At 40.9% G+C, this 13,399-nt stretch overlaps 2 long non-coding RNA genes across 2 annotated transcripts; one reads left to right on the forward strand and one right to left on the reverse strand.

Annotated features, from left to right (window-relative positions):
• Positions 1-2,351: 2,351 nt before the first annotated feature.
• Positions 2,352-6,802, reverse strand: LOC131137446 (uncharacterized). The gene is made up of 5 exons (XR_009131912.1): positions 6,709-6,802; positions 6,089-6,207; positions 5,403-5,531; positions 4,339-4,469; positions 2,352-4,177 (listed from the first exon to the last, which is right to left on the reverse strand). It is a non-coding gene; the product is annotated as an uncharacterized LOC131137446 (long non-coding RNA).
• A 1,307-nt stretch (positions 6,803-8,109) lies between these two features.
• LOC131137449 (uncharacterized) lies at positions 8,110-10,045 on the forward strand. Its single transcript, XR_009131917.1, has 4 exons — positions 8,110-8,197; positions 9,267-9,453; positions 9,550-9,646; positions 9,765-10,045. It is a non-coding gene; the product is annotated as an uncharacterized LOC131137449 (long non-coding RNA).
• The last annotated feature ends 3,354 nt before the right edge of the window (positions 10,046-13,399 follow it).

Below are 13,399 nucleotides of genomic sequence, written 5' to 3' on the forward strand. Positions count from 1 at the left end.
CTCGGGTTTGGTAGGTGTAGCTTTTAGGACCAGCTGCGACAAACTCCTGAATGCTGTCACAGTTCATCCGTCAAATCCCCCAAGTCATCTCCCAGCTGAAGAGGACGAACGACTCTTTAACGACTCCCCCTCTTTAACGACGTAGATAAGACCGTCTGTGTCGGTGTAAAGAACACGCGTGTGTAGCTGCTCCAGGTACCTGTACATTAACACCCTGGCATACGCCGTTGTAAAACAAGCATAAAAGATGTCGGAGGATTTAGCGGAGGGTTTGATGTAACGTTGATTGTATTTATACTGTATCATCGCCACGTCATCATGAAACTCTTTGCCGGGTTTGATTTGATTTGATACGGGTCTAAGCGGATACCCTGGTGGGTTTGGTAGTCGCGTATGTACTTTTCTCTGCCTTCGTCATAAACCACATCAGGCGGGTACCCAGAAGCCTCCTGTTTCCCCTTCAGAAAAGTGTGCATATAATCCACAAAAATTCTCTGGACCTTTCAAAATATTACACCTCCATAATCTGGACCCCCCTGTAACCTAACTCAACGGCTTTGTTGAATTTGACCGTGACCCACACCCCCGTCAGCGCCTTATCATCATCATCATCATCGTGGGGGCACGGCCCCTCCTGGTTGTTTACTTGGGCGCATGTACGACAAAGCATCACCAGTTTCCCCCTGGATGTTTTGTGCGGTAGAACAGGAGAGAAAAGACCTCTCGGGGGGGGGATTTGGCTTTACTGAGACCATAATAGTTTTGAGGATCATCCAAGTCTTTGTGGGTAATGACGGGGTGACCTAGCGGGTAAGCAAAGTTGCTGTTTACATAAGGATACAGGGAAGCGACGTCAGCGTACAACACATGTTCGTTTTGCGCGGCCATGTACCTTAGAGTAAATGCGCTCGTTCGACCGCCAAAAAAAAAAAACGTGGCGAGGTGAAAGAGGATCTGGGGGCGTTATAGTTACGAAGGAACTCCTGCACCCCCGGATGTGACGTTTTTATGTTATTCCAGTCATGCTCCTTCATTACCATAAGACACACCCCGTGTTTGGTCTTTAATTCCTTTCGTCTCCGTTTGGGACTCCCCCATTAACGGACAAATGTCACCTGGTTGAAAACAGTCGGAGCACCCGTGAAAAAAACCACCCCAGGAACTCCCAGACATATTTTACACCCCCCGACTCAGCGTAGTCGTCTACAAAGTTCTCACCAATCTTTTTTTCACCGGTGTTCATCGCGTGTTTAATGAACAGGTTTTCGCCGTGGGTCGTCCATTTTACGTATTGAATGGCAGCTAGCAAGTATGATTTGTGTGTGACGCACGTAATTGTCGGGTGGGGGTTCAGCGATCGTATTAGGTTTTAAGAATCTGGTCCTGAACACTTTCATGCTGGCCGAAGCTATGGTGATGCAACTCATCGGATCTACATCCGTCTCTCTAAGAAATTCATCTCTGAATCTCGTGCAGGCTTGGAACAGAATGTCAACATCATTTTTGCAATACAGCAAGGCCTCCTTCTCGAAATTAGATGTAGCCCCGCACTCTTTCTCGTACCAAGCAAGAAACAACGCCTTCTCAGCTGGAGCCATACGTTCTAGGCCAGGGGTCTCAAACACACGGCCCGCGGGCCAAATGTGGCCCCCCGCCTTGATATGAAAGTTTAATGTTAGTGCGGCCCGCTTAAGTTTGATATGGATGCTGTATGGTATCATGTACCCAGAAAAAATTATTACGTTTGATTAATGTTCATGTTAAAGGTTAAATAACTGTTAATAGTTATCCTCCCTATCCGTGTGGAAGTGGTAAGTTTTTGGCTATTTAAGTTTAAAGGAAATAACTTGAAGGCTACCGTTTAGGTCGCTAGCGCTCTAGTTTGCGAGTTAGCATGTGTCTCAAGACCCTGCAGTTGCGCAATATGTTGTAAATAAAAAGAGTATAAATGTGACTATAGTCGTGTTTTGTCATGTCTACAGGGCTCTAATAATGCTTTAATTTTAATCTGAAAAAAATAATTTGTCTACCCACCAACTATATGTGGTTTCTTAAGTTTTTATTATTATATTTATTTATTACTGATTGATTGATTTTCTTTATTCTTGATTTGTTTATTTATTTTTCATCTTATTTTGTGTAGAAAAATAAAAAGTAAGATATTTGAGAACAGTGGAATGTTTTATCAGAGCTTTTCTTGTAGAAAATCGGAACCAAAGCAAAGTTTATTCTTTTTTCTGTTTTTAATAAATGCGTTTTTTTTGTTTTTTTTGGAAAACCTGATGCGGCCCAGCCTCGCCCAGACTCTAGCTCCAGTGGCCCACAGGTAAATTGAGTTTGAGACCCCTGGATACGGGTCTACGTACTTTAGATGCTCCTTGGAGCTGAACTTGTGTGGAAAATAACCTTTAGTTTGATCTTCAAACCCCAAGGCTTTGGGCATGGCGCCGAGTCGCATGGTGAGGAACGACAACAAGTCGATGTACTTCAAATTGTAATATTGGTCCGTAAAACCCAGAACTTTACTCCCCATCATGATAATGGATGGTGTGAGCTTAATTTCCGTCATTTGACTGAGGACAAAATAACTGTCAAATCCTCTCGCATTGTGAGCTATTAAGGTCCATCCCTTAAAATTATTTTCCTGAAATGGAGGATCCATTTTTTGACACAATCCTCACCGAATCAGCTCCGCTCATTTCCATCCAATGTTTTTGTACACACCAGGAAAGGAACGCGTTTATTGTTTTGATCCACGTAGGTTTCAAAATCAGAAAATATCAAGTTATCGCAGGGTTTTTCTGTCGTTAGCGGTTGCACTGTAATGGCCACAGAAGTCCATCAGCAGAGGTAGCAGGGTCCGTAAGTGCGTCACTATATTAGACTCAGCTGTAAGAAAACTGCTAGTTTTTAGTGACGTCACACGCCGAGGGGACCCTGAGAGCCGGCGTTCGAGCCACGAGGACCAACTCTGTCAAGCGGCCACCTGATGGGATTTCCTTTTCCCTCTCGGCTTGAGCTGTTGGAACTTTGGGCAAGGTTCCGGACCCAGGGATTGGACAGGTGGATGCGCGTCCGTGAGTGGAACTGCGGCTTTCACCTTTGTCTTGAGGACTAATACTGACTCTTTGGGGAACTTTGGGACACTTTCGGGGTGGGGGGTAAATGTTCGGGATTAATTTGGTGTTTCATGGTTGTCTTTGTAGGCGGGTGGGAAGTTTAGTTAGTTTGGGAGGGGATGATATGGATCATCATTAAATTGCCATTGTGGAGGCAAACAAGCCTTTTCCTTTTTTCTTACAGCTGATGTCGAGCATCAGAGCTATCATGGTGGCCAAGCATAATTGATCTCTATTGTACAGGATGCACAAATGGCGTTTTTTTCGTTTTGGATGATTTCACAATCGAGTGTTTTCTCCAACTTGCGTTTTGCACCAGCACCCCCTCTCTGGTCGCGCACAACCTGCATGACAAGTTCGAGCCCCACGTCGGTCATGACATCTACATTGGATTGTACCAGACAGTCCAGTCAATTTTGAAACGTCTCCATGACATCCTAAGGGTCCTCCGTCACGCGAACAGATACGTGTTGTCTCACTGCACAACATCCCCCGGAGCTGAGGCTGCTAAATCGTTCACATTTTCCATAACACCGGTGTAGCAGGTTGCAAAATCAGGCACGCGTTCAGGAAGAGGGATGTTTAGCACACATTGTTGAAATGGGACCTGTTCACTATTTGAGGCTCTGCCAGATTTCCTCCGACTTGTAAGGACGGTTCATTGTGTGTACAATCAGACGCCGATGGCTGATTAAGCCACTTGAGCGCTCTTTCAAGCGGACTAAAAAAAGTCTTCAAAATCTGCGATTTGTCTAATAGCCAAAAATGAATCATCATCATTATTTTTTTCAGGGGTCAGATCATTTTGCTCATTAGGGCTTCTATTTAACTCATTTATGACAGCCTCCAATTCATGCGGTACAATATCAGGAAAATCCTCATCCGTATTAAGATCCATATGTTTGACAAAAAAAAAAAACTGCTTCACATTACCAGACTTCAGCTAAGATGTAGATTGCGTGGGTGAGAAGACTTTTCATCAACCTCTTTCATGCTCTGATCCTCTTCCTGTCTCTCACTCCTCTGCTTTGACTTTTTACGACGTCCTCGGCGTCCTTCTGTGAAGGAATGACATTACCATCATTATTATTATTATTATTATTATTATTATTATTATTATTATTATTATTATTATTATTATTATTATTATTATTATTATTATTATTATTATTATTATAACGCTCAGATATTGGATTGCATCATCAATTTCACACATTACCTGGTATATCTCCCAAGTCTTGTTTACACCCCTCTGACTCTGACTCAGTCGCCACAGAAGACAAATCTTCTTCCGGACCCCCGTCTTCTTCTACCGAGACGTTTTTCATGTTTTCAAGTTTCTCATGATCCCTGCAAGTCAAGTTCACCGCTGTTTTTAAAAAATACATATGTCCCCGCCGTATATCTTACAGTGCGTCGTATATCTTACACTCCTACGAGACTCATCTTGATCGCGACTCGAGTCTGTGGTGGGTGGGGATCAAACCGCTAATGCCTACGGTTGTTTTTGTTTCAACATGTGTCGGATATTCATATCAGGGGGGGTCCTGCGGATCCCATTACGTGGTACCCCCTCCTACAACTGCGTTGGGCCATAGATGGTCAGCTTGTTGGTGGGTGCGTGTAGCTGAAGGGGAGGAGGGGGTCTGAAGCTAAGGGGTGTGTTTGTGGTGGGGGCGTGTCAGGAGGGTCTGAAGCTAAGGGGTGTGTCGGTGGAAGCTAAGGCGTGTGTTGATTGGATGGTCTGAAGCTAAGGGGCGTGTCGGTGGGCGGCTCTTAGGTTAAGGGTGGGGGTTCGATAGCGATTCTATCACACTTTATACCTCGCACGCTGGATGGACGGACCGCCGGAAGACCTACAAGGTAATGTAGGAATTATTTCTTTCATTCAATAATGTATTTTTTAATTTTGATATTCATTCGTTTAAGTTAAACGAGGGTAAAAAAAAAAAAAAAAAAAAGAGGGTAGACGGGGGCAAGAGACCCCCCCCCACACACACAGGCATATGTTAAGACAACTCCAATGTTTAATCCGAATTATCCTTTGATTTCCAGTGTTTTTGATTCTAGGCCTTTGCCGGGTGATGATGTCATATCCTGATACGGCTGCGGCTGCGATGCTACCGTGGGGGGTCGTAAATGACAAGACGATGCCGTCATATCTACAGCAAAGGAAACGATGTCGCCCCTGGGGGTCGTAAATCACATGCGATGCCGCCCATGGGGTGCCCTGGGGTGTCATAAATATAATTTTGACAGGGTTGGGAAAACATACCCGCATACCTTTGATTGGGTCAACAAGGTCGTCACGGTCATCCATCAGATTTTGACAGGGGTCAAAAGGTCAAAAAAGGTCCATCAAATTTTGACATAAACCTCTCTCTATTACTCTCTGAATGAGAGTAGAGACATCTGAAGAAAAGAAAGCAAAAAATGTTGTTAGAAGAACGAGCGAGCAGAACTCCAAAAACACCTCAGACAGTTCAGTCAGAAAGAAGAGTGTCCAAAGCCTGGAAACAGGAAGTACAGAAATGTCCACATTTGAAGGTACCAGCAGAAGTAGGGAGAAAAGTTGTGACACATTCCAAAAATGGCGGGATGCTCTGTGTGACACATTGTAACACAAAATAGTTGGGACAGACATCTTGCATAAGATAACTTCCACATTCCACATCAAGGGCTGACTTCCAAATTCAAAATTCCACATACCACATTGACTTCCAATTTCTTGATGGTTGTGCCATCTTTTGTCAGACAGTTTAGCCTCTCTCTCTTAAGCGTGTGTCCTACGACCCAAATGACATGGCTACATGTCTCCTGCTATATGGAGTTGTTAATATAGTTGACAATGCTTTGTTTTCCACTTTCTGACATCACTTTTCCCTCAAACCCTCTGGAAATGCACAGGTAACAGTTTTCTGCATCACCCGTTTGGAAAGATGGGAAGTAGAAATTAATCTAGGACGTACTTTATAAAAGTTTGCTGAGGATGCAGACTGTAAAATCGGGTGCGCTGATGCTGGTGCATGGTTGTTCTCAATCTGACACACGCTCTTTCCCCAACAGCAGGGTGATATATGGTGTGGTTCTGAAATCATACAAATGCAAATTAAGCAGGTGATGTGTAGCTAGCTGCAATAGAAATATCAAATAAAATATCAACATCAAATATCAACTGGTCAATTCACAAAGACTGTTGGCATAAGAGCCAACAGTTAACAAACAGGGCAAAAATATAGTCCAAGCACATTAATGGGATTATGCAGCCATCTAGTGGCGGAAAGGACAAATGGCGGCATGACTGATCCGAACTCTTCTAATTAGGGGTGCCGCCACCTCTGCACATTATGGAAGCCATGTCTAGGTAATTCCTCGAACAAGTTGACGAAAACAATAATAAATACTCCTAAATATAATAAATATAACACACGTACATGTCTACATCTACGACTGAACTGGGGGCACGCTTCGCAATACACGACATGTATGATGCAATCTGTAACATGACACCCGGTCCAATTACTGGTACAACATGACACGGGTCATATGTCAAACTGTCCAAACCCCTCTCCCCCAAGTTCTGACTCACAGTTCCAATGGACGCACACCGTTAATCCACCAACTTGCATCAGGGAGCGAACGTCCTCTTCTTTGCCTAACAACTCTGAACTGCTTGATGAGGGGGTGGAGCTTAGCATGATTGCTTGATGAAACCGGTCCAGGGTGAATAATGCAGACCGGAAGTGTCCTTATATGGTATCCGGCCAATTTAGTCCTTCTTTTTTACACAGACATCCAAGGTGGTGTTATTGTTTTATTATCCACAGAGCAAGAAATTATGCGGACTATGTTTTTCCAGCTTTGCTAACCTTAAGCAGCACTTTAAGGTCTCCCACACTGTTAGAAAGCCCATAATTTACATTGCATTGTATGTTCAGCTTAGAGTGCAGTGTTAGTTCTCTGGCAGTATTCAAGATTACATTCCATTACTTAGCATACAGAAAATGCATTAATATTAATTTCATAAACATTGTGACTGTTAGAAAGCCCATCATTTACATTGCATTGTATGTTCAAATTAGAGCAGATGTCCCCAAACTCGCGGCCCGTGGGCTAAATGCGGCCCGCGAGACGCTAGTTTGAGGCCCCCACCTTGATACCAAAGTTTAATGTTGAAATGACAGCTTAAAGCTGTGTGCACACCGGACAACAATTAACATGATTTTGCCCCGCCCCATACTGTTACCCTACCCTGTTACCCCGCCCTGTTTTGCTTTGGATTAGCAATGAAGCTAAAGGCTTATGACGCTGGGTACAAATAAATGCAGGAAATGATTTGGAATAAAAGGGAAAATACACGTCAAGATAAAGCATCTCATCAAACATGTTGTTAAAGTTACGACGCTGCTCCCAGACGGAACTGAGTACGATGCTAACTTGCTAATTGGGTAAAATTATTAAGTTTCATTAATGTTCATGTTAAAGGTTAAATAACTGTTAATACTGTACATTTGAATGTGAAAAAAATAATTTCTCTACCAACTGTATGTGGTTTATTACGTTTTTCTTATTTGCTGTTTTATTATTTTACTTATTTATTACTGATTGATTGATTTATTGTCTTTATTCTTAATTTGATTATTTATTTATTTTTATCTTATTTTGTGTATAGAAAAATAAAAATGAAGATATTTGAGAACAGTGGAATGTTTTATCAGATATTTTGGTGTGGAAAACCGGAACCAAAGTACTGAAAAAGTGTAGGGTATAGCAGAAGCAAAAGCATCGAAGATAGTTTTTTTATTGATTTTTTTTCCAGTTTTTAATAAATGCGTTTTGGGTTTTTTTTGAAAACCTGATGCGGCCCGGCTTCACCCAGAACGTAGCTCCGGTGGCCCCCAGGTAAATTGAGTTTGAGACCCCTGGCTTAGAGTGTCGTTTGTCCTACGGTGTTCAGCGGTCTGTAAACGCACCACAGTGCGGGACGTTTTTTCGGTTGAACAATATATAGATCTCTGAGCCTTATTGCGCCTCATACATCATATCACCAGGTTGATGCTGTGCGTGAATGCATAAAGGTGAGTTTTTTGGCTTTATTGTGGGAGATGCGGAGTAGTTTGGGCACCCTTTTCACAAAGTTAGGCTCCCTTTTCATCGGTGCTAATATCAGTATATCAGTATTTAAGCTAACTATGACTAAGGGTTATTCTAGTGAGTGTCATGTTTGTTTGTCATGTTTGGTTTCTTTGTTGAATTTCTGCGTGTAGCGTGCCTTTAGCTCATCATTATACTTGTGTAATATGAGTTACATTACGTTACTTATCATTTATTGTGTATTTGTCTTTGTTTGTATGTCTCATCAGTACCACATCATAACCTAAATAAAACCACCAAAAGAGGACAACCTTCCGTGTTCTTTGATTTGAACACACCCCCTGTACCAGGGGTCTCAAACACGCGGCCCGCGGGCCAAATGTGGCCTGCAGGACACTAGTTTGAGTTGTTTAAAGTTTAATGTTAGTGCGGCCCGCGCAAGTTTGATATGGTTGCTGTATGGTATCGTGTACCCAGAAAAAATTATTACGTTTGATTAATGTTCATGTTAAAGGTTAAATAACTGTTAATAGTTATCCTCCCTATCCGTGTGGAAGTGGTACGTTTTTGGCTATTTAAGTTTAAAGGAAATAACTTGAAGGCTACCGTTTAGGTCGCTAGCTCTCTAGTTTGCGAGTTAGCATGTGTCTCAAGACCCTGCAGTTGCGCAATATGTTGTAAATAAAAAGAGTATAAATGTGACTATAGTCGTGTTTTGTCATGTCTACAGGGCTCTAATAATGCTTTGTTCATTTTAATCTGAAAAAAATAATTTGTCTACCCACCAACTATATTTATAACTTAAGTTTTTATTATTTGCCGTTTTATTATATTTATTTATTTATTACTGATTGATTTTCTTTATTCTTGATTTGTTTATTTATTTTTCATCTTTTTTTGTAGAAAAATAAAAAGATAGATATTTGAGAACAGTGGAATGTTTTATCAAAGCTTTTCTTGTAGAAAATCGAAACCAAAGCAAAGTTTATTCATTTTTCTGTTTTTAATAAGTGCGTTGTTTTTTTGTTTTTTTGAAAACCTGATGCGGCCCAGTCTCGCCCAGACCCTAGCTCCAGTGGCCCCCAAGTAAATTGAGTTTGAGACCCCTGCCCTATACCTTTGACCGCTCCAAACTAGTGCATACTGGGAGACGATCTCACAACCCGAGAAGCCTCTCCGCTCCACACACCATCCCAAATGGAGAGGAGTTCCAGCTTCTCATCAAATTCGGGAATGCACGGTAATATTATGAATAATGTACTATTTATACATATAAGCTGCTGTGGTATTTACTTGCATTTTCATGGACTCGTTTACTTTTCATTTCCTAACGCAGAGTTTCAGGAGCCCACAACTGCCCGTTATGTGGGAAGGACAATTTTGTGTGCCTGGACAAACATTTACTTGACTCACATAAACTGGCATCAGCAGAAGTAAGTATTCTCATTTGGGTTGATTTATGATGAGTTATGTGACAAAAATCTCACAAGATTAGATGTGAATCAAATTTTTCATTCATCTTCGGAATAACACGTCATTTTACATCAATAGGAGCGAGAACCATTGTTGAAATAGGCCAAAAGAAATGCTATCATGGAACAATTTGCTGAACTTTGGAAATCTAACCCAGAAAAACCCATGGTCTCTTCGTTGGACCCTGGAAGGGTTCATGAAACTGGTACTTTTGAGTTGTTTTCTTATTTTTTGTAGTTCACTAATAAGTACAGACAAAAAACTTTTTGTTATTCTATCTTACTAAATTGTCTATCTAAGCATACACATATTAAACTTTAGCATTTTCTTGTGTTGTTTTTATGGCTTTTCTGTAGCAACCAGACATGTAATGATAGATATTGGAATTTGGAATTTCATCTGTTCTTATCTGTTATAGAGATTAATGGTCTAAGTCAGGGGTCTCAAACTCAATTTACTTGGGGGCCACTGGAGCTGAGGTCTGGGTGACACTGGGCCGCATCAGGTTTTCCAAAAAAACGCATTTATTAAAAACAAAAAAATAAAAAAAACGTCACTTTGGTTCCAATTTTCTACAATAAAAGCTCTGATAAAACATTCCACTGTTCTCAAATATCTATCTTTTTATTTTTCTACACAAAATAAGATGAAAAATAAATAAACAAATCAAGAATAAAGAAAATCAATCAATCAGTAGTAAATAAATAAATAAATATAATAATAATAATAAAACGGCAAATAGAGTCCTGTAGACATGACAAAACACGACTATAGTCACATTTATACTTTTTATTTACAACATATTGCGCAACTGCAGGGTCTTGAGACACATGCTAACTCGCAAACTAGGGAGCTAGCGACCTAAACGGTAGCCTTCAAGTTATTTCCTTTAAACTTAAATAGCCAATAACTTACCACTTCCACACGGATAGGGAGGATAACTATTAACAGTTATTTAACCTTTAACATGAACATTAATCAAACGTAATAATTTTTTCTGGGTACATGATACCATACAGCATCCATATCAAACTTGTGCGGGTCGCACTAACATTAAACTTTCATATCAAGGCGGGGGCCTCAAACTAGTGTCCTGCGGGCCACATTTGGCCGGCGGGCCGCGTGTTTGAGACCCCTGCTCTAAATGGTGATGACCAACTATTGGAGAAGCCCACTGATGGTGACAAGGGACAGGAGGATGATGCTTTCAGCTGCCAGGATGAGGAGAGGGATGGGTGCCAGGATGACCAAATGCACAGGACTCCATCGTCTAGTCATCCTAGCTACGCTGGCAAACGTTCCACCATGACATCTCCCGACCCCATGACACATGGAAACTCTTTGCACATCCGTCACGATACATCCTCCTCCAGTGGTGCTTGTAAATACAAAAGCAGACCACTTCCTTCCAGCCCTGTTCCTGGTCTCAACTCCTCTACAGGTCTCTGGACAAGTGTGATTTACGGCCTGAGTGACAGACTGTATTCCACCCCTGTGACAGGGTCCTCTCATTTGTTCGATCACACTACGATTTCTTCAAGAGGCTTGCCAGTGGACTTGAATGGAAAGAGTAACACGTCAGTTAGTTCAGCAGGAGTGCAATCAACATGTACGTGCAACTCCCGTGACCTTGCTGTCAGGTTGGAGATCCTTGAACAAAAGGTGGAAAAAAGGACCTGCCAGTCTCCTACTCCCAGCGGCATTCCCAAAAAAAAACTATCTACCCAAAAAGGGGAACACACACACAGATATAAGAAGCATCAATATTTATTTGGTAAGTTATACTTGCCCTGTCAATTACAATTGAGCAACCAATTCCTTCTTTTTCTTTTGAGCTTTATTTTTAGTGGGATTGTACAACAAATGTTTATTTTTTTATTTCTACTTCAGAGAAGGTTGCTGAAGACTTCATGAAGTTTGGCCTTGGGTCACAGACAAGAAGAAAGGACAGGGAAAATGCAGTACAGGAATCCAGCCATGCATGAAGATTTTGTATGTACAAGGATGCTGGCCTACCATCCAGTGCTGTTTTACATCACCTGAGGTTCCTTCTACAAATCCACAAGTTAGTATAGACAAGATAAGTTAAGACAAGATAAGTATTTTTTCATGGATTACATTCTGTGTTTTCTGTGTTTCCCATTGCTTTATTCCACAATTGGAAACACAGAAACCTTTTCTTGCGGTCCGGTAACTTTCACATTTAAAATGGTTTGGATTTCTGAATTGATAGGATATTTATTTTTCCTTGAACAGACTTTGCATGTTTCCTGGTAATAGTTTATGTTTAGCTTTGTAAATGATCTGTAAGGTTTTCAAGGATATTATATCCACGAATTTGAGCAGTTTGGATTCGAGGAATAATGGATTAGTATGCTCTATGACACCTACCTTATGTATATGCCGAATTGCTCTTTTTTGCAGGAGGACCAGAGGTTGCAGATTGGTTTTGAAGTTGTTTCCCCATGTCTCTGAACAATAAGTCAGATATGGCATTACAAATGTGGAATATAGGATGTGAAGAGATTTATAGGTTAAAACATGTCTTGCTTTACTGAGAATTGCAACATTTTTTGCCATTTTTTGCTGTGTAGTTTATGTGTGATTTCCAGTTTAATTGGCTATCGAGAATTACACCTAAAAATCGGATTTCATTAACTTGTGTGATTGTTGCTCCTCCAATTGAATGTTTTGTTTTTTGATTGCTTTCCAAAATATACACATTTTGTCTTGTTCATGTTCAGTGATAATTTGTTTGAATCGAACCATAATTTAATCTTAAAAAATTCTGATGATATGTTGTGGAACAATTTATCAAGATTTTTTCCTGAGTAAAACAAACTAGTGTCATCGGCAAAAAGAACTGGTTTTAAAAAGTCTGACAAATGACACAAATCATTACTATATAAAGAGGAAAATGTAGGTCCTAGCACAGAGCCCTGGGGGACCCCACAGGTTACTAGCAAATGTTCCGAGTTATAATTGTCCATACTAACATACTGTACTCTTCGGTCTAGGTAACTTCGAATCAATTTTAATGCTAATCCTCTTATTCCACATCTGTCCAATTTCCTCAGTAGAATATCATGATCTATGGTATCAAAAGCTTTGCTCAAGTCCACAAATATTGTGATTGAGTGAGTGATTTTTTTCTTCAAGAGCACATGATATTGTTTCTACAGTGTCCATGAGTGCTAAGGCTGTTGAATGCTTGGATCTGAAACCATATTGCGCATCGGACAATAGTGAATGTTTTAGCCACTTAGAATTGCTTTTGTTTTTCCATAGTTGGCCAACATACTTAACAGATAAAAGCTATGCATCGACATCAATCAAAAACATGTTGAACAACATAAACATGTTTTTTAAGCACATTGAGACCTCGTGGCAGAAGGAGAGCAAGATTAGGCAGAAGGACTTTACTCAAATTCATTACGAGTTAAAGAGAATAACATCAGATGTCCAAAGGAGGGGTGAAAGTCCATCGGCAGAAAAGTGCTTTCCCAGAAAACAGGTATAGATATTTTCCCTTTTTTTCCTAGTCTGGTTTTGTGTATCGCCTGTATATATTTTTTCCATCTACATGAATTGGGATTTAAGGCCTCATGTGGTGGTGCACTGTTTCCACAGCTGATCAGCTTCTCGCATGTGACCAAATCCAATTTATGAAGGCTGCCGGGAAAAAAATTCCAAAGCTGCTTTGTAAGCAGATT

Source organism: Doryrhamphus excisus, chromosome 10 (genome assembly GCF_030265055.1).
Source record: "Doryrhamphus excisus isolate RoL2022-K1 chromosome 10, RoL_Dexc_1.0, whole genome shotgun sequence".
Taxonomy (NCBI): domain Eukaryota; kingdom Metazoa; phylum Chordata; class Actinopteri; order Syngnathiformes; family Syngnathidae; genus Doryrhamphus; species Doryrhamphus excisus.